Below are 21,029 nucleotides of genomic sequence, written 5' to 3' on the forward strand. Positions count from 1 at the left end.
TAGAATGCTGGTATGGCATGTATAGTTTAAAATAATGTGATTATACTGTTATTAATATGGTATTATACTGTAATAACCATGCTTTGTGATGATACATTGCATTGAACAGTGGAACGGATAGAAACAAAGCCAGAAGGAAGGCAATATTATCATATACTATCAAATGTAATTTGACTTTTCTATCTTTCCAAAACATTTCAGATTTACAGTCGGCATGTAACACTGTGTAAGTGTGACGGCATTGGATGAGCGTTTCTCTAAAGCCCAAATCTGACAGCATGTTGATACGCCTTTTGCCAGCGGCTGTCAAATCCATTCAGGGATCACTAAAGATGTGCCGTATATTTCACTATAAAATTTGACTCCAGTATGTTTCCACACAAAAGAGGCATTTTGTATCCCCTGTGCTCAAGCCAGCATAGTTCTTTAAAAATTTACATTCACACTCAACCCTTTCAATGTCCACCCTGCTGCTGTGAAATGTTGCTTTACTTTTAAATAAAGAAATGAATAACTTAAGGTTCTGTGAGGTAAACTGCATGTGGTGTGTCATATAAAGCACATTGAGAAAACATGCACCTTTGAAAGGTTTGTAGTAGGAGTAAAGGTTCAGGTTAATATTAAACAGATTGGGATAATTCTATGCACTGATGCTTTCTGCTCTAGTGCGTCCCAGCAAATTCACAATCACGGGTAAACTTGAAACACATCTGTTTTCCAACCGCTGAGCTATTATACTGTTTACTCCCTTGTTTCAAACTCCTCATAAAAAGAGCTGCTTACTGACCCATTACTGTAAAATATTGTGGAGCTGAGCTTAATTTATATCTTTTATGAATGCGAAATATCAGAAAAGTGGTTTGCTTGAATATTAATGTTTTTCACAACACCATTTCCACCTCCACACCAATATTGCATTAAGTACGACGATAGCACTCATGAAACAACACCAAGCATAATAACAGCAAACAGAAATTAAAACTTAGACAGCATCTGAGGAATTTGATTCACATGAATGCAGAGAAGTTTTAGAAAATGTATTGAACAAAGACTAAAACAGCTTCCATAGAAAATTAGAAACATAAACTGATATTTTCATCAAGGATTCTTTAAGGGCTAATTGAAAAAATAAGGGGTCTTACTCTCATAAAAGGCTTCTATTTGGAACCCTTACTGATAGAGAAACACTGTTGTAGGGTTCTATCTAGAACCTTTAAGGAGTCTCCCAGAGAGACAAACAATAATGCATAAATGTATTGGCAAGCCCGCCAGGCAAGTAAAAGCTCCACTGTGGGTCTCATTATTTTGTTACTGGCTAGTCTATATAGTGGTAGCTAAAGTAAAACAGTTAGCTACAGTAATTAAGTGTGTTAATACTGAATAAAGAAAAACTATCATGTTTATGATCATTAACCTCTTCTAACAAAGTTTCTAATGTAATAAGTAAGCAAGTCATTAATCATTTGATGTTCTCTCCTTGCATTGCACAAAAAGTATTATTTGAGTCTAGCTAGAGTATTTAGTTTCTCTCAGTATGTTTAACAGTTCATGTGTGTTTCTGATTCTGACAAAAAAAAATCTGTCATCCATACTGTCAAATTAATCCTCATATTTAAAAAAAAAAAATAATAACAAAAATCCACAATCATTCAGCTCATGATTTAGCTGATGAGTGTAGATTCAGGTGGGAATTGTGCTGTAATTACAGCATTGAGGTGTCATACTTCCATGAAGTGCATAATATTCAAACATACACCCTAAATGAAAACTTTTCTATTGATAAAGTCAGTGGGTTTATTATTTTTTTTCTTTTTATTGAATTTACTTGTCCAGTTTTATAGTTTATATTAGTAAAATATGAGCTTGTATTTGCATATGTGAATCATATGGAAACTACTGTATAGTACATATGTGTAAAAAAAATTTGGAAAAGTTTCTTCATACATGCATTTACACTGAGAGTTAAATACAGTGGGAGAAATAAGTATTGAACGCATCAACATTTTTTTCGGTAAACATATTTCCAATGAGGTTATTCATATGAAATTTTCACCAGACATCAGTATTAACTCAAGAAATCCAAAAATATGAAGAATTCACAACATTAAAGTCCATAAATAAAGTTATGTATAATAAAGTGGAATGACAGAAAAAATTATTGAACAAGCTAAGAAATAGCAGCTCTCCAAGGCAAGGTAAGGCAAGGAACCAGCTGAAATCCATAAGTAATTATGCCTCCAATCTGTGCAAATTAATATCAGCTGGGTTAGTAAATTGATGGTCTATAAAAAGGCTTTTCGTTACCAAGGTGTCATACAAGAAACATCTCATGATGGGTAAAAGCAGTTAGCTCTCCCAAGACCTTTGCAACCTTATTGTTGCAAAACATATTGATAGAATCGGATACTGACGTATTTCAAAACTTCTGAATCCTGTAATAAGCACCACTGGGGCCATTATTCACAAGTGGAAGCAACATCACTCCATCATCAACCGGTCGCACACAGGAGCTCCTCGCAAGATTTCTGACCAGGGAGTCAGAAGAATAGTCAGAAGAGTAGCCCAAGAGCCAAGGACTACTCGGAAAGAGCTTCAGAAACACTTGGAGGCAGCAGGTACCATCGTCACAGAGAAAACAATAGGCAATGCACTCCATTGCTCACGCTGCAAGACTCCATTACTAAACAAAAGGCATGTCGAAACTCATTCAAGGTTTGCTACAACTCATTTGGACAAGCCTATGAAATACTGGGAGAGTGTAGTCTGGTCAAATGAGAGCAAAATTTTGCTTTTTGGCTGTCATACTACACACCATGATTGGAGAAGAAATGGCACTGACATCACCCTAAAAACACTATACCAACAGTGAAGTTTGGAGGTGGAAGCATAATGGTGTGGGGCTGTTTTTCATCGCATGGCACTGGCAGACTTCATAGAATAGAAGGAACGATGAATGGAGTCCTTTACCAGAAGATTCTTGAGAAGAATCTGCTGCCATCCACCAGGATGTTGAAGATGAGACGTGGGTGGACCTTCCAGCAGGACAACGATACAAAGCATACAGCAAAGGAAACTCTCAAATGGTTTCAGAGAAAAAAATTCAAGGTGTTAGAATGGCCCAGTGAATCACCTGACATGAATCCAATTGAACAAGATTTAAAGGCAATATGTTTAGAAGAATGGGCCAAAATCACATTTCAATACTGCAGCCGAGTATTTCTTCATACAGGAAGAGTCTTGAAGCTGTCATTACAAACAAAGGTTTCTCCACTAAGTATTAAATGAATTTCACTTAGTGTGTTCAATACTTATTTTGTGCGTCAATCCACTTCATTACACATAACTTTATTTATGAACTTTAATGTTGTAAATTCTTTATATGTCCGGATTTCTTGAGTTAATACTGATGTTTGGTGAAAATTTCATGTGAATAGCCTCATAGGAAATGTGTTTACTGAAAAAAATGTTGATGCGTTCAATACTTATTTCCCCCACTTTACATATGGAAAAAATATATATAGTATACCTAGTTTACGTTAACCTGGTTTACCAGAAACACTACCTTCTTACTAATAAGCTATACATTTTAACTATAAATAACTATAAATTCACATTTCTTAATTTTTCTAATCTTAACAGATTTACAGAATCCACCACCTCCTTATGTTCCTCTCTATTTCTCTCCCAAGACTCTTCAGTGAGGACGTCTGGCCGTCTCACGCAAAGCCAAGCTGCCCACAGCTCCAGTCCAAAATTACTGATGCACAATCATTCTTAATTCTATTTAGCTGAGGGCATGGTCTGAAAATAACATACATTTTGAGAACTTTCAGCAAATAAAAAGTAACTACCATAAATTACATCACTGGAAAAGACTCACAAAAATCATCAAATATAATTCCTGATGAACGAGGTCTTGTGGATTTTCATCTCTAGTAATTGTAAAAGAAAATAATTCTAGAAAATTGCTCAAAGACTGAGTCGTTACACAACTGATGCTTTTTCTGTGCAGTCAGATTGGTCTGTGAATCTCCGCTGGTAGTGTTGATTCAATTCAATAGCAAGTTTTACATCAGGCAAATTTACATCAGCAATTACAGAGAATATGATGATGACTGACCCTTTTCCCTCATCCCATACCCAAAAATACAACAGCTTCTGCTGAGTATGAATTGCATTGTCACTTTGATTACAGGAGTGGCCATAAATAAAGCATGTTTGCATAATCAAATTGGCAATAACTGAAATAATTTTGTGAGCTGACTCTCCCCTTATTGATGACTACTTCATTCACTAAACATTTTCACTCAGCTGCATTACTGCATGCTTCCCCTATAGCACAACGTGCCTAAATTCAGCACAAACAGCAAGAAACAGTTAGTGTTTGCCTGATACAGACAAGGGGGTCTCTGAAATGGACATAACGTGTTTGGCTTACTGAATCCACCCTGGAGGTATTTCTGCCTTTGCAGCTGAATTGATTAGCATTTGAAACAGTCTACTTTTGGGTTCAGAGCCATTCCTCTTGCTGCTGGTTGAAACTGGAGAGAGGACAACCTCTGGACCCTGGAGGTGCAGCTTGCCACCGATGTGCTCCATCTTTCATGTTGAGGTGATATAAAAGCGAAGAGTCCAATTTGAATTATCAGCCTGACACTTCATGCTACTCCAACCTGCCTCACATATCTAGGGGGTCACTCTTCTTGAATCAAGTGTTTGATGCTCCCATCCTCAATTGTTTCCCTACTGCACTCTGACCATTTAGAACAAAAGAAGCCTGTACTAAGAGAGTCGAATGTTGCAACAGTCATTTTCATACACAAACAAAGAATATGCAAAAGAAAGAAACAAATGATATGATGCACCACTAAAGTTTTCGGTCATTTGAAGATAATTTCAAACAGAATTCAGGGAAGGAGATAAAAATAACCAAGCAACAACATAGCACCAGTCTTTAGTCAAGCTAAAGTAAACCCATTACCATAACAGTTTGAAATGTTCAGCAGTGCCTGGACCGGCATCTTATTATGAAATTAATTTTGACACCCAACTGCCTTGGTAGGTTAAACACACTGGCTCATTAAAGTTTCTCAGCCTTTGTAATGTCACCAGCTTTCAATGCCCAAACCTGTCACTTAGAGACAGTGGACAGATGACACTGCTTTCAAAACTCCATGTGGATACTCAGGCATGTTCTCTTCCATAAAGAAAAAATAAAGTGTTTCATTCTCCTTGGGAGTCTGTCAAAGGCCTCTTTGCAACTCAGTTTTACATAGAGGATTGCAGCATTCATTAAGAGAGGAGTTATAATTATATATATATATATATATATATATATATATATATATATATATATATATATATATATATATATATATATATATATATATATATATATGGAGACACAAACTATAAGGCATAAATGTCAATACCTGCAATCGTAGGCTCTGTTAATGAAGCTGAATCAAATGTGCACTAGAGTACACCGCAAAATGGAATCACTTAACAGCTGCACAACTAAATTAGAGCTTCGATTGGATGCTCAACAGCTGTTAAGCCCCTCTTCCTAAATCTCCCTTTGTCTTGAGTCTCATTATCCCTCCAACTGTTCTCTGTCAACATTCCCTGGATCTCTGCGTTACCTTGAAAACGAGCAACAGTGTGTCTCTGGATTTTTTTGTGCATTTCTCATTTGAGTTGCAATAAAGAAAAACCTCTCCAAATCTGTGTTCTTGTGAGTTGCTGGGGCAATGGAAAGATTATACCCAATTAAAACTGAATGCACCTAATGTAGAAATACTGTCAAACAGAGATTTATATCCTAAGACCTAGAAAAGAAATATACGTATAGACCAGATAGGCTTTTAAGTGGATTCCAAAGCCTGCTGTAACAAAATGTCACATGCAAGAACCCTAGACTATTAACACAAACAGTATACACTCTTGAAGGAGCATAGTAAATCTTGCTACTTGGTTTTGAGTTCAGTTTCATAGAGTTGCTTTCAGATGAGACCTATATTTTCAAAATTCTTAATAAGCTTAATTGCTGAAACATCCAAATCTCAATTTGACATAAATCGACATTTTGATCTAATTCTCAACTGCCTCAAGGTTGAATGACAAACCAAGACTGTCTATGATATTGTAGCTGTCATATGAACATTCCTAACAACATTTTCCAAACATTTAAAAGGTTCTTTGTTGTTTAATGTACCAATAAATATATTCCTTAATTACTTAGAATAAAATATTGCAAGTGCGCTGACTTTAAAATCTGTCCATCAGCCATATTATCTCCAAGGACACTTTTCAACATAACACTTCTGACAACAGTTGATGACATTTGAATTAGATTAGATGGTAGAACAAGTGAAAATGTATGGATAATTTACAAAGTTGCTATTTTTGCCCCAAAAGTCTAGTAAACATAGTTATGTAAGTTATAAATGATCAATTATTGTTTTTGCCATCAGTAACAGGTTGGGAAATTTATGTCCGAGGTAACTAGACCCTCTCTCCTAAATGGGATTTCACAGACAGCTTGGGGTTTCCTGGCCTTCCTGGTTGTCCAGGCCAACTTTGTACATTGATAACATCCACCCATCCTTCCATTTTCCATACCACTTATCCTACACAGGGTCAAGGGGGAGCCTGGAGACACCCTTTCAGACAACAACCTGGATGTGTCGGCCAACCCACTGCTAGGCACAGTCACACACCACACACACACACACCCACAAACACACACACGCACACACACATACCCATCTACACAGTTTACAATTTACAATTTACAACCCATTTACAATTTGGAAATGCCAAAATACCAAATGCCAATTCCAGGGAGGAAACTGGAGTACCCAAAGGAAACCCCCAAAGCACCTGGAAAACATGCAATTCTGCACACACAGGACGCATACCCCAAACCCCGGCGGTATGAGGCAAACATGCTAACCACTAAGCCAACGTGCCCCAGCCCCCACACACATTGGTAACATAGCATTCTAATTAATACAGCAGCATGTATTTTTTCCTTCAAACTAGCAATGCCATTATCAGTGAAAGAGTTATGTGCCATGGTGACTCCCATGAGGAGGCAAAAAATGTGTGTGCTGTCACAGTGACAGTGATAATGAGGGAGTGCTGGATGGCCATATTATTGTGGTCACATCTTAAAGCTAGAGATGTGTTAAACTGGTGTAAATCAGCAGCTTTCTATTATTTCTGCTTCAGAGTTACACAATTTAATTGATTATTAGAATCTCCAAGAACCTTTCAAACTAAGAATCTCATTGCACAAGCATATAACAATAAAGTTTGTGAATCATAAATTAGCATGTTTGGTATGGAAAAAAGTGGGGCTGCATACAAAGAAATGCCCTCCATTAAATGTAAAATATGGTGGTGAATCATTGATAGTTTGGGGCTATTTTGACTTAGAGGTCAAGGAGCTCTTGTGAAGTTTTTTCGTGAAGATTTTCTTGTGAAGAATTCTCCAAAGTACCAGGATATTTTAGGCCAAAACCTGGTCACCTTATGACCATATATGTTCTTCTAATGAGGTAATAACTGCAAAGAAATACCCAAACAGACCACAGGTTTTCATTACATCACAGAAATGGGTGCAGGAGCACAAAATCAATGTGCTGCAATCTCAATCTTTGGATTTGAACCCTAATGAAAACCGTGGTCTTATTTGAAAAAAGAAGTTCACATTCACAAGCCTATTAAGGTAACCATACATGTTACCACACACAGTTTTACAGAGGTGGAAGGCGAAGGCTTGTTTTAATTGCAATTAAAGGTCATAGACACTGTATGGGTCTAAAAACTACAAACTGCTCTTTTAACTGACATCTCTAACATTTTTATCTTCTTCTACAAAATTGTTTTAATAATATTTACAGCAATCACATGAATGCTCTCAGAGTATCACTTCGTACCAAACAAGCTCATGCCCAAATAAGTCCATTGAATATCAACAATCAAACCAAACTGTTTCTTCTCATCCATGTTTTACTTTCCCCAAAAACAGTACAAGAAATATTCCACACAAATTACAATAAAGACTCCAGTAAGCTCCACTGTATGAAGAGGGGGTTTTGGGAGGTGTGGATAGCGATGCTTGAAGGTGCAACACATTTAGAAATTCCACTCAGCACCCCATGCAGGAAACACATCCTGTGCCAGAAAGCCTTTACCATGGCAACTTTGAGTTGGCCTGCCTGCATCCTAGCATTGCAGCAAGTGACATCAATGGGAAAGGAAAAAGAGTGGCTTCATTAGGTATGACCTGACCTTCAGTTTCCAGGGAGGTTACTTATATTTTCTAAACAACAGCAGGGGCATGTCAACAAATTATCAAAGGGAGCATGGGTAGATTTTTAACAGCCATTGCAAGAATAGCCTCCTACTCCTTGGCATAATCTACCTTGTAAACAATGAATTATTCATTGGACTGAATTTAAATCTAAGGTCCTCAAAGCTCCTCTGCCTTTTATGATTTTAGACCATACTAGACAGTGTTGAATTGCACTGTCTCTACATTTAATATCCTTATTGGATGGTATAATACATACTTTCTCACAAAGTAATTTTAGGCTAATGAGTCAAGAATATATGTAATATGTGTAATTTAAAATCCACCGATGGCTTTCAATTTAAATAAAATCTACATTGTACTATGTCTGCGACATGAAAAGTCTATGCTAATTCAATATGCAAAGTCAATGCTAATTCAAAGCATATGCTAATAATGTCCTGTGTTCAAGGTCATTAAAGAAATACTTGTATTGTTATGCTTAGTTAGGGATACTGTCCTCTATGCTATGATTATCAATCTGTGAAATAATAGGCATTACAGCAGATAGGATAGGGCTTTTGTCATTCCAGAAGGTAAACTGCCAATCAAAAGTCATCAGAGTATGTCTTGTTAGAATGCCCAGCCTGTTATACGCTTCAGAATCCAGGGATTTATCATATCCTTTAGTTGTGGCCTATGAGATTTGCTGTCAAATGCTACAATTAAATACAATAAAAATGGATTTAACTATTAACACAAACACTCTGCACTGCTCATGTGCAAGAAGATGACAAGACTGTACATGTGATGATATATTATCAGAATCACATAAAGTGGAGTCTACTGAAAAAGATTTGTGGTAAAACTCAAACAATCATTTTAACTTTATATTTGTAATAATTTTTTCTACGGATCTTATGAACTCCAAAATCTGCTTAAAAAGTTCTAATAAAAATAATGTGCTGTACATATTTAAATATAATACAAGACATACACAGTGGCCTCCACTAATATTGGCACTCTTGGTAGAGAAGGCTGTGAAAAATTATCTTAATCTTTTGTTTAAAAAATTCACAAAAATACTCTGCTCTCTTGGACATCAAACAATTGACATCATTTTGTAATGCCAAAACCCGGAAATGAAGCTTCGCTGCCAGTTTCGCTGCGACCTCCAGCACTTGCGCGAGGGGAAATCATGACACTAGCATGATGCTAAATGGCACTACAGAGGTTGTCGGGGACATTAAACATCATCACGCTGAACAGGAAAAAACTTTGCACATAAACTCAGGGCTCTGCAGTGCAACCATTTCACTCACGTTTGCGACTGAAAAGTACTTTGTGCGACTGTGAATAAATATTTATTTGCATCGGTGCGAGTGACCTGTTTGGAGTTGTATAATACAATTGGAATAAAAAATACAGAAAGTCCAAAATGCATCTACACCGTGCAACAGTTACTTTCACACTGCTTTTCATCACCTCAGTCTACCAAACAAGTGTGGAAATACTGCAGAGAAGCCATTATGATGACAAGAGTAACACTGAACATCATCTGCTTCTCTCAACTTCCCAATCTCACAAACCGCCATCTTTTATTGATAACGCAAAATGACCTGAACTTTCACCTGCTCGTGTAGACACAACAGCGTCGGGCGGAGTAAATTAATAATAATGCTAACGTTACAAGGTGGGTTTAATTCAAACTTCTTTATGATTGGTGAGGAATTATTTAATAATCAAGATTAGCAACTGTTCAGAAGGAGTATGCTGCTGCTATCCTTCATGCTTTTCACTAACTCAAATACATAGCGTAGTCACGTCATTTAAACTTAAGGTTGCCAGATATCATCAGAAAAGTCAACTCCAGTTTCCATGTTATGAATTAGTCCCCCAAAAAACAATATTATTAGTAGACGTACTGGGGAACCGATCTAAAGGGAACAACTGATTAACAAACAAACAAACAGAAAACTAATAAGATGTAAAGACAGAAAATGTGCTTAGTTATAAATAAATCATTTAATATAAAAAAATAGATATTATAATAACTTCATAAAACATAAATACATGAGAAATGAAGTAATGTTTAATTACTATGGGTTGCATTTAATATCAATTTGACATTAAGATAAGTTCGCTATCTCCTTAGAAAGCTATTAGCCTTTTTCCTAATATGGATCATGTTTGTGTTAATCTACTTTTAATTAGGACTATTGTTTAAGATATTTAAAAATAAATATTTTATGCTTGTTTATTTATCAATTAACCAACAGTATTTCTCATTGCTATTATTTTAATTCAATTAACAGTGACCATGAGCAGAGAGCTTACATTTAAGTGTTTATGATAGACCTCCTGATTAAAGCTTAAACAAAAAGATTGGTATCTGGATCGGTTTTCGTCGTAAAAATCCTGATCAGAGCGTCCCTAATGAACACCATTAAACTAAAGCGCTTTGCATCTGACAGGTAAATGAACTCACCCAATCACATCCTATATGAGATTATTCAGATATATACACAATATATATAGAGTCGTACGAGAAGTGGCTCCAGCCCAGAACCATGACAGTGGAAAATGTGTAATATTGTAGCTTTAAATATTTAAGAGGAGCAGATTTCAAAGACTGAACATTGATGTTTATTGTATTTGTTTACAAGGTGGAACAGGTTAACGGTTGTTTTTTTACATATAGTCTGTAAAATTAACTGAAAATATTAAATTTAGTTTATCAGAAGATAAATTAGTCATGGCTCACACTATGTTCCTAAATTCTGTCATAATTGACAAGCTCAAGTTTTCTCATGCCTACTTGTGCTTTATATTGTGGCACATTAATGTTACCATCTCTAAAAAAAAAAAAAAAAAAATTCAACTGTGCTCCTAAATTTTTGTAATTATTATTAAAGAAATTGTCTTGCGTCACTCCTCCTGTAAACACTGTTATTGTCTTTTCTGCATAGGCCTGAATTGTTTTCATTTGGTTGCATATTGTTATATTTGATTTCATATTTTCATTTGGTTGATGGCATTTTTATTTTACTTATCCTATATTTTGGGTACTATTTTATTTATGTTTTGCTTCTATGAGATAATGCACTTTAAGGATCAGTCTAATTTGATGCAAAGATTTGTACATTAGCAGGAATGTAGCACAACATGGAGGTGAAAGCAGCAGTCTGTTTATTTAAATGTGAAAGTGCAAAAAAATATGTTGTCACTAAAATCAATAAATAATCATGATAAATAATCGAGATCTCAATATTGATCAAAATAATCGGGATTATAATTTTGGCCATAATCGTGCAGCCCTACTTTGTACTACCTCCCTTTACCAAGATAACAGCTCTGAGGCTTCTCCTATAATGCCTGATGAAGTTGGACAAGGGCACTCATATACCGTATGTACCCATTTCACTTTGAAGTTATATGAATAAGCTATATCAAGTGCTGTTGGAGTAACAAGACTGCAAAGCATATGTCCATATACACTAGTGGTCATCAACCCAGTTCCTGGAGATCTACCTTCCTGAAGACTTTAGCTCTAACCATTATCATGCCCACCTGACCATCTAATCACTGCCTTAAGAAGTTCTTGTCAACTAAAACAGGTGTGATTTTGTTTGGAGATGAAACCTGCAGGAAGGTAACCATTGATACACAGTGTTCTGCAGGCACACGTCAATATATACAGAATTCTGCAGTGCACACGTCCATATACAAACAGGGTTCTGCACAGTACACATCTTTATACAAACATGAACACAAATCGTTGTACATAATGAAGCACACTCATGCATATAGCCATGGATAAGGCATCCAATAACATCATCTGCATGTTGTTCTTACCAAAGCTTTAACTTTATAGATTTTTTAAGAACTTCTGCTGCACACATGTAATTAAAGTGCAAACTAATTCCAAAGCCGCAGTGGCTCTTGACCTTAGATTTTTCATGAGGCATTAATAATAACATAGCCACTAACAAAACTGCTGAAGGCTACTATTGAAGGAATTTTAGAGTAACCCCATAGAGGGCAATTGAGAGTAGACAACATACAGCCATCCAGTATACAGTCTCTCAGCTTGTTTTGAGTGGTTTTAGATGTACATTCATTCAAGTGTGTTGCAATACAGCAGGTTTCCCATTGCCAGCCCAACTACATCTCAAACTCCACACAAAACACTTGAAACTAGACCAAACAATTCAGGTTTTGGAAAGGGATACATATTTTGCCTCCCCCCCCCCCCCACAGTCTTTCAGTAGGAAACAAGAACATCATAGACACACTGTCTGCACTATTAGATTTAATTAAAATTATTTGCTTCAAAACAAGATCTTGAAGGTTTCAAAGTATTAAAAAACTTGCCCAATCTGGAAGCTCCATTAACCGTAGTGAAATTTAAAATGCATGTTGTACAGTGAATGTGGATTTGTCCCCATGTCCATTACGTTGTGGAAAGAATAACAGCAAGCAAAATTAGTATTTAAACTATAACACTACCTCTATGGTACCCACACAATGGGAGTATTGTGTCCATATATGGCATTCTTCAATATATAAATATATTTTTATATTAAATAATGCCATGGAGGACACTAAATAATTGTAATTAAGCTTGAAAACTTTCCATAATACATTTAGTTAACAGTGTCATACAACTTACTTATATTGAGAAATATTTAAATGTTAACGTTGTTCACGTTACTTAAAGCACTCAAAGATGACAATGATGTAGGGTTTGTAAAGTACATATAACATTATTGAAATCTAACTATTGTACTTCACATACATACATTTGTCAAAATAGGTATTTTTACCTACAACCCACCGAACAGACATTTACATTTATTCATTTAGCAGACGCTTTTATCCAAAGCGACTTATAAATGAGGACATTATTTTTTATTCATCTTAACCTATCTTAGTGGAGTCAATAACCTTCTCTGCATTCAACAGCTTTACTCAACCTCTTTTATGAGCCAGCAGGTAAATGTTTAGAGCACTAAAATTCCCTTCAGTGAGCTAACCTCAAATGAGTTAAACCTCTTTCCATTTTTTATACTATTGTTCAGATTCCTGTCACTAATGGATGACACGTTAGAAAAATTTCCATAAGTGCAGGGTGTTGCCATGATGAACAGACACAGCTCTTCTCCAGGGCTTCAGTTGCTGCCACAGTTACTACCCTTATAATTAACACAGCAGCCTGACATTCTTCTCTGACATATACTGTATATAGAGGCGATACCAGCAAGCCACATAGACACATCACCACTGATAGCTATGCCTTACAATCAGAAATGGAGTAAAATTGCTTGAAATAAAAGAATACAAATGCTATGGCTGTAAAATTGGTCTGTCAAATCTTTTATTCTAAGTAGGCTACTGTAAACATCAGCATAATTGAAACTTGGAATGTGTAGAATATGTAGCAAGATTACATTTCATTTCACTCTGTTCATAAAATAAATGTTCATAAAAAAAATAATTAGAAATAGAAAAAAAGGCTTGTTTCATAGAAATGTCCAAATATCCTTGATATAAATTACATGTTTATTATTTTAGCTGACATGTTTTAGGTAATACTCCTAATATTCAGTTTCATCTAGTACATATCAGAGTGACTCAAATCATGTTTAAATTGTCTGTATCCTCAAGTTGAAATTTCACAACTCTCTGTTATTGTGTAAAAAGCTTGTATATTAAAACATGTCTCCAAAGCTGTATACAAATAAATTCAATATTTGTATAGTCTTTGAAAAAGCAAACCTCATGTTATTCACATGTTTCTCCAATAAACTTAATAAATGATAACAAAAGCTTGTTTGTTAAGATATAAAAGGCTTTACTGGACTAGAAATTATATATCTTCTAAAAGTATGAATAGTTTCTTACTCTTAATAGATTCCACATCCTGCCATTCCCATGATGTGAGTGTTTTTTGGTTTGAGTTTCTAAATGTTTCCATTAATACTGTTGTGACATTTACTAATTCTACCATATTGTGCACCTTTATTGTCTCCTTAAATGCAGTGTTTTCTGAAATGTTTCCATTTTGTGGGTTGGTGTTGTGTTGCCAGGTTTGTTGTTGTGCACTAATGTTGTTGTGCTGTGCATCTGTGGGCTACTGTAATTAAGGGCCTTTCACTGAACTCTCCAGAAGACACTCATGCTTTTACAACTCACCTGCATAAGCGCTTGTAGTTTTGCACACCAATAAAAATAAACCACTATCAAAAAAAATTAAATAAATAAATAAATAAATACATAAATAAATAACAAGTATAGTCATGACTAGTTCTCAGACTGAAATCTGCCTTTAAGACACAAGTTATTTTTTCATATTTGTATCCTGACTAAGTTGTTTTGCTGGATATTTATCTTTTTTCCACAATTTCGCAATTATCCAGTCAGCATATTAGCTCCTTCTGTGAAATATTGTGGGTGCAAAAAGCACTCGCAGTGCAGCCGAAATCAACATTTGATTTAGTAAGACTACAGATTGAAGTTTGCATGTTCTCCCCGTGCTTCGGGGGTTTCCTCCAGGTACTCCGGTTTCCTACAGACGTGTTGTAGGCTGATTGGCATTTCCAAGTTGCCTGCAGTGTGTGAATGGGTGTGTGAGTGTGTGTGTGATTGTGCTCTGCGATGGGCTGCCCCCCTTCCCCCCGCCTTTTGTCCTGAGTCCCCTGAGATAGGCTCCAGGCTCCCCGCCGCGATCCTGTGTGGGATAAGCGGTACAGAAAATGGATGGATGGAAGACTGTTGATCAGCGTATGACCTGCTAGTAACTTCACGCTACACGAGGGGCAAATCATGTAGGAAACAGTCAATTTATGTATTAAACATTTTGTGTGTGTGTGTGTGTGTGTGTGTGTGTCTGTGTGTGTGTGTGTGTGTGTGTGTGTGTGATGAATGCGGCCCAATGGACAAGCAGTATTAAACGTAACTTCTCGAAACATTTATTTCACCAAGGTCCTAATACTGTCTCACCTTAATGCATGCAAATCTATCTGCTGCTAATTGCCCAAAGTTTAGTACATAGAACAGAATATGCAATCAGCTGCATTTCCCACTGCTTTGTGCTGAAGCTATGTGTTTAGGCTCATTCTCCCGTTTTGTACATTAGCACAAGAATTCAGCTTAATTGTGCCTAAAAATGAGCATAAACAGATCAGTACATCCAACTCTTCATATATCAAAATAATGAGAATGACTCTCAAAACTGTGAGATGAGCATACCGCCTCCAAGCATACAGATGCCCTAAACAACTCCTAGGCATGTACATTTCATCAGTCAGACACTGTGTCAAAGAGTGAATATGCCTTTTCCAGTTCTGTGGTCTGGCAAAAACTGGTCTAATTACAGTACATCTCAGTAAACTGCTTGGAAACTGAGCATCTGACCTTTTTTCCTACGGTTAATTAGCAAGGCTGTCAGTAGCACCACGCCTTCATTAAAATGTATGGAATCGTTGCTTACTATACTTATATAGCAATGCAAGCAAAAATTATTTATTATTATAGTAAGCACATGCAAGTGAAAAGCTCTAACTGCAAAAGTACAATGCTGACTTTTTTTTTTTACCACAAATATCTGTGAAAAGATTTCTAAGTTGAATTTTGACAAGACTGTGAGTTACACCAGCATATTGAAGTTATGAAACCTTTGATAATACAGTACATTACAGTATATACAGTATATCAGTATAAATTGCACATTAAATAACTATAGTCATGATTTATTATATAATTTATGTAGGCCCTTGGAAGTAAACAAAGTAGTAGTGTATTATGGGATTTATGTATGCTGAAACCTGTAAAACTCTGGGAGAAGACTTAAAGACCACACAAATACTGCTGCATATGATGCTTTTGAATACTAACATTAAAACAGAAGTTATAAGGTAAGCCTAGACTTTTGAACCTCTGGATTTTTTTTTTTCCAAAGTGGAATTCTTAAGCACTCTCTCACTCAAACATTTTTTGTTGTTGTTGTTTTTTGTGTCACTGTTCAAAGTTCAACACATTCCCCTGGTAATGAGCCTTAAAAGTAAGACTTTTAAAATAGCCTGTTCTATGCTAAGGGACAGAAAGGTGTTGAAATAAGAAAAATAGACCTGGTGCATTAAAGCACACAAATGCTTTAATGAATCTTAAGAAAAAGTAAATAAATAAATTCTGTAAAACAATGCAAAATAAGTGCCTTAATGATACAGTAATAAATAAAGTTAAATAAATAAAGTTCACAATTTTGGGTTTGATACGCATCTAAGTTCGCTAAGTCTTGAACTGCAATTGTATTCAAACCATGAGCAGAATGGTGACACTCTGGCCACTACAGTGATGGCCAACTCATTAAAGGCCAAAGAAGATGTTTTGAATTCTCCTGGAAACGCATGTATAAAGCTGTACACAATTGGTCCTTTTCTATAAGCCTCTCCAACCTCCACAAATTTAACACTGCAGTGATTCCTATTTTGTAAACATGGTCCCACTTTCAGTAAATTGTTCCCCCTTATCTGTTTAAACCTGGGTTACATCAAAATATCAAAATAAATATTTATATACAGAATCTCATGTTCTGACTATGAATGATAATCATTTTTACATATGTTTTATCACATAGCCAGGAATTCGAAGTTTGGTTTTGGTTTCTAAACTTTATAGCACACATTTATATTTCCAGTCATTCACAACTACTGCATGAGATACCACTATTCCATACTAATGTGATCATTCTTTAATTCATTTGATCAGTGGGATATATATTACTTAATTGGTTATGTCCTTATTAACCATTTTCAAAAATTAAGCACTGGGACTGCTACTTTGTTGTTCTGAAATTCTTGACTTTGACATGTTTAAGTTCCTTTGCAGCCTTTTGATAAATACAATACCTCAATTGATTATAAAAGAGCATAAAAGAGCATCTGTGAAATGTTCTGAAAGTGTGCATGTCCTAAATAGTAGCTCAGTGACTAAACAGCAATAAAAGAGGAGCCTAACACCTAGACGTAAACCTGAGACTACACATCGCCATCCAAACAACTTATCATTTATCTTATCATCTATAGCAGTGGTCACCAACCCTGTTCCTGGAGATCTGCCTTCCTGAAGACTTTAGCTCTAACCATAATCGTGCCCATGATCGTGTGTAAAACAGGTATGTTAGATGTTGGTTGGAGATGAAACCTGCAGGAAGGTAGAGCTCAAGGAAGAGGGCTGATGACCACTGATCTATATTATATGATGTATGTTACATTATATTTCTGAAAAATCAGGCAATGTATTTCTATTATGTAAAATTATATAATTTGAATATATTAATTATATTACAAATTAGTTACTTTCTCTGCTGTAATTTCTAAGGTCTCCAATCTCCAACAGTATTGTACCAGTGTATACCAAGCACATACTAACAAAAATGAACAGAGGCTCCAAGTAGTACTTTAACAAGAGCCCCAAGTGGTACTTTAACATCAGTGATTTGCTGCACATTGTATGCTATTAATATATAGTTAAACTGTCTAGTTTGATGGGTTCAGCAGAAATGTCAAAAAGTGATTAAATTTGCTGTTATGTATTATAACCAGGACTTTTTGTTAACACTAGTTATGTGGAAGTCAATTTAATTGCTCTTTTAATGTTTCAAACAGAACCAATACATGCATTCAGACAAAAATTCAGAGTAATTTTGTATCTAATAGTAATTCACATAAATTACTCTGTATCTAGGGCTAGCAACAAATTTATTATATTGTTTCGTGATTTTGGGACAGAGGAGTTTTGTACAGAAGGTACGGAAACAATATAAGATTATAACTTTTATTTCGAACACTACTTGTCTTCTACTTCAACTACAACTGCATTTTGTTATCATTCAACATTTTGCATCAAACGCATATACACTTCAGCTTAATTTAATCTCCCTAAATGCAACAGGTGCTAATGGTATACATTATTATTAGTGTTTTATTCTGCAGTCTAAGCAGGAGGCTATTTGGTCACAAAGCTCATCCTTTAGTCATCATTTATGGGTAGCATTAGGAACCACACAGGAGTAAAAAGCACAAGCAGCACTAATTGCTTCACTAAACTGTCCATGTTCTAGCTAGCGTGTTTTGTTCAAGCAGTGTGCGTCATTGCTAACAACCATGACCTAGCTACAATACAGCAGATACACTTTTGTTCGCAGCTACACATGCTGTCGATATAACATCAGCTGAATGTCCACTACAAGCATGCACATATGAATTAGCACATAGAGTAGGTGTGGCTGTTAAGTAAATTAAACACATACTTATTTTGTGGAAAAAGTGTAAATGGAGCCTAAAAGTTAACATTAGCAGCACTTTAGCTGGAGAATACTGAATAAGATTGAAGTACTTAGAGGAATAATTAGTAATAAGATTGAAGTAATTAATGATGTTTCTTCACTCAGGTCAGAATTCACAGAATTTAACATCATATAAAAGTATGTATAATTAAATTAAAAATCAGCCCCTGCTAACATTTTCAAACTTTAATAACCATGAAAAACTTCTCAGAAAAAAAAAAAACACTTTTGCTTGCTGTCTCACCAGAAATGCTCACCCAAGCCTTCATTCCTTCTCCTATGACAGGTAAAGTGTTGAATTACAGTCTCTTTACTTAAAAGTACATTGAGCAGCTGCCACAAAATTGCAGTGGAACAGAATTTAAGAATCTGCAGAACGCACAAGGAGAAAAAGCTTTTTCACTTCCTTATTATTATAGTATTTATGCCATTTTATAGTGATGAAATTCATGTTAGAATGAATCATCGTAATAATATTAATAGCAAGTGTCCAAATTGCAGCCATCAACAATTCCTAAAATTATCTGCTGATTGCCTCGCCTTGCTGAAGAACATACTCATAAGGTCTTACAGGTCTTACAAAAATTCATAGTGCACTAAAAGATCATCCAGCATATTTGTAACACTTGTACAAATTCTACATGTAATGCATATATGATACTTATAGTACAATCCCATAGGACATAAAAATGATATGAATCTATTTGAATCTATTGTACTTCCACAAAAGCTGTGTTTTTTTTTCCACCAACATAAGCGGTTTGTGCATATTTTAGTGTTTAGTATATATTGTACATATTGTAGTATATATTTTTCTATATGGCTATGTTATATTAAGTGTTTTATATTACATCGTTTTGGTTTTATCTTAAGTTGCATTGGGCTAACGGATGTGGACCACGCGTGTGTTTATGGCTCTATTACAGCCGTGGTGAATTTCTGTATTAACATCTGGTCTCATAGAAAAATGTTCACATTTATGTTCCATTTAGCACCTGCTGTGTGATGAATATCACATGTACCACGCTCCAACATTAGTACAATAATTTAATATATTAAAAGCTGCATAAAGGCTATATAATACTACAGTAAATACCTAGCTATCTGTACCCTTGTTACCCACCTCACATCAAGTCGATCTAAACTGAAAACATGCAAGCAGTTGTACACTGTTTAAACATCAATAGTCTAGGTTTTAAAATGTGTGTCTGGGCTTGCAATCATTGAGGGAATGATGAATTCAAAACTGCATCAAAAACTTTTACAGGAGAACATGAGGGTAGTGCTCCATCACCTTATGAATGTTGTGAGATATGGCAAAATGACCCAAAACACACAGGTAGATGATGAACTGAATGGTTTATAAAGAGGAAAATGTATGTTTTATAACAACCAAGTCAGAATCCAGTCTTTAGCAATTTTAGATGCTGACCTTAAACTCATGGTCTAAAATTCCTCCTAACTCACTCAAGTCCCATCAGCAGCTACAGAACATCTTTGGTGGAGGTTATTACTGCTAAAAGAGTTTCTACTAGTTCTAATTAAAAGGGAATAAAAGAGCTAGGAAAAATAATAATCCTTTGTTTTATTAGTTTACACAGAATGAGTGTATTATTATGAAGTCTTGAGTCAAAATCCAGTCATATGCTATGAATAATTAATGCAGAAATCCAGGAGATTACAAAAGTCAAAACATTTAGTAAATGTATGCTCCCTTTGCCATTTATGTTAACAGACAGTTGTAGGCTTACTTATTAAAGTGGCCAGTGAGCTATGCACTGATGATGCAGTGACACACAGTGGTGTTTGAAAGTTTGTGAACCATTTAGAACTTTCTAAATTCTACGTAAAAATGACCTAAGACATCATCAGATCTTTACACAAGTCCTAAAAGTAGACAAAGAGAACCCAATTAAACAAATGAGACAAAAATATTATACTTGGTCATTTATTTATTGAGGAAAATGATCCAAAATTACATGTCTGTGACTGGCAAAAGTATGGGAACCTTTGCATTCAGTATCTGGTGTGGCCCCCTTGTGCAGCAATAACTGCAACTAAATGTTTTGGCTAACTATTGATCAGTCCTGCACATTGGCCTGGGGGAATTTTAGCCCATTCCTCAGTACAGAACAGCTTCAACTCTGGAATTTTGTTGGGTGTCCTCACATGAACTGCTTGCTTCAGGTCCTTCCACAGCATTTCTATTGGATTAAGGTCAGGACTTTGACTTGGCTATTTCAAAACATTAAATTTATTCTTCTTTAGCTATTCTTTGGTAGAATAACTTGAGTGCTTAGGGTTGTTGTCTTGCTGCATGACCAAATTCCTCTTGAGATTCAGTTCATGAAGATTAGAATTTGCTGTTATACTTCAGAATTC

General features: G+C 35.6%; 1 protein-coding gene across 1 annotated transcript in view; it reads right to left on the minus strand.

Moving 5' to 3' along the window:
* Positions 1 to 21,029, minus strand: part of lrp1bb (low density lipoprotein receptor-related protein 1Bb) — a 331,362-nt gene that overhangs the window by 240,141 nt on the left and 70,192 nt on the right. The gene's annotated exons all lie outside the window — the stretch shown is intronic.

The sequence above is a fragment of the Ictalurus furcatus genome, chromosome 6 (assembly GCF_023375685.1).
Source record: "Ictalurus furcatus strain D&B chromosome 6, Billie_1.0, whole genome shotgun sequence".
Taxonomy (NCBI): Eukaryota; Metazoa; Chordata; class Actinopteri; order Siluriformes; family Ictaluridae; genus Ictalurus; species Ictalurus furcatus.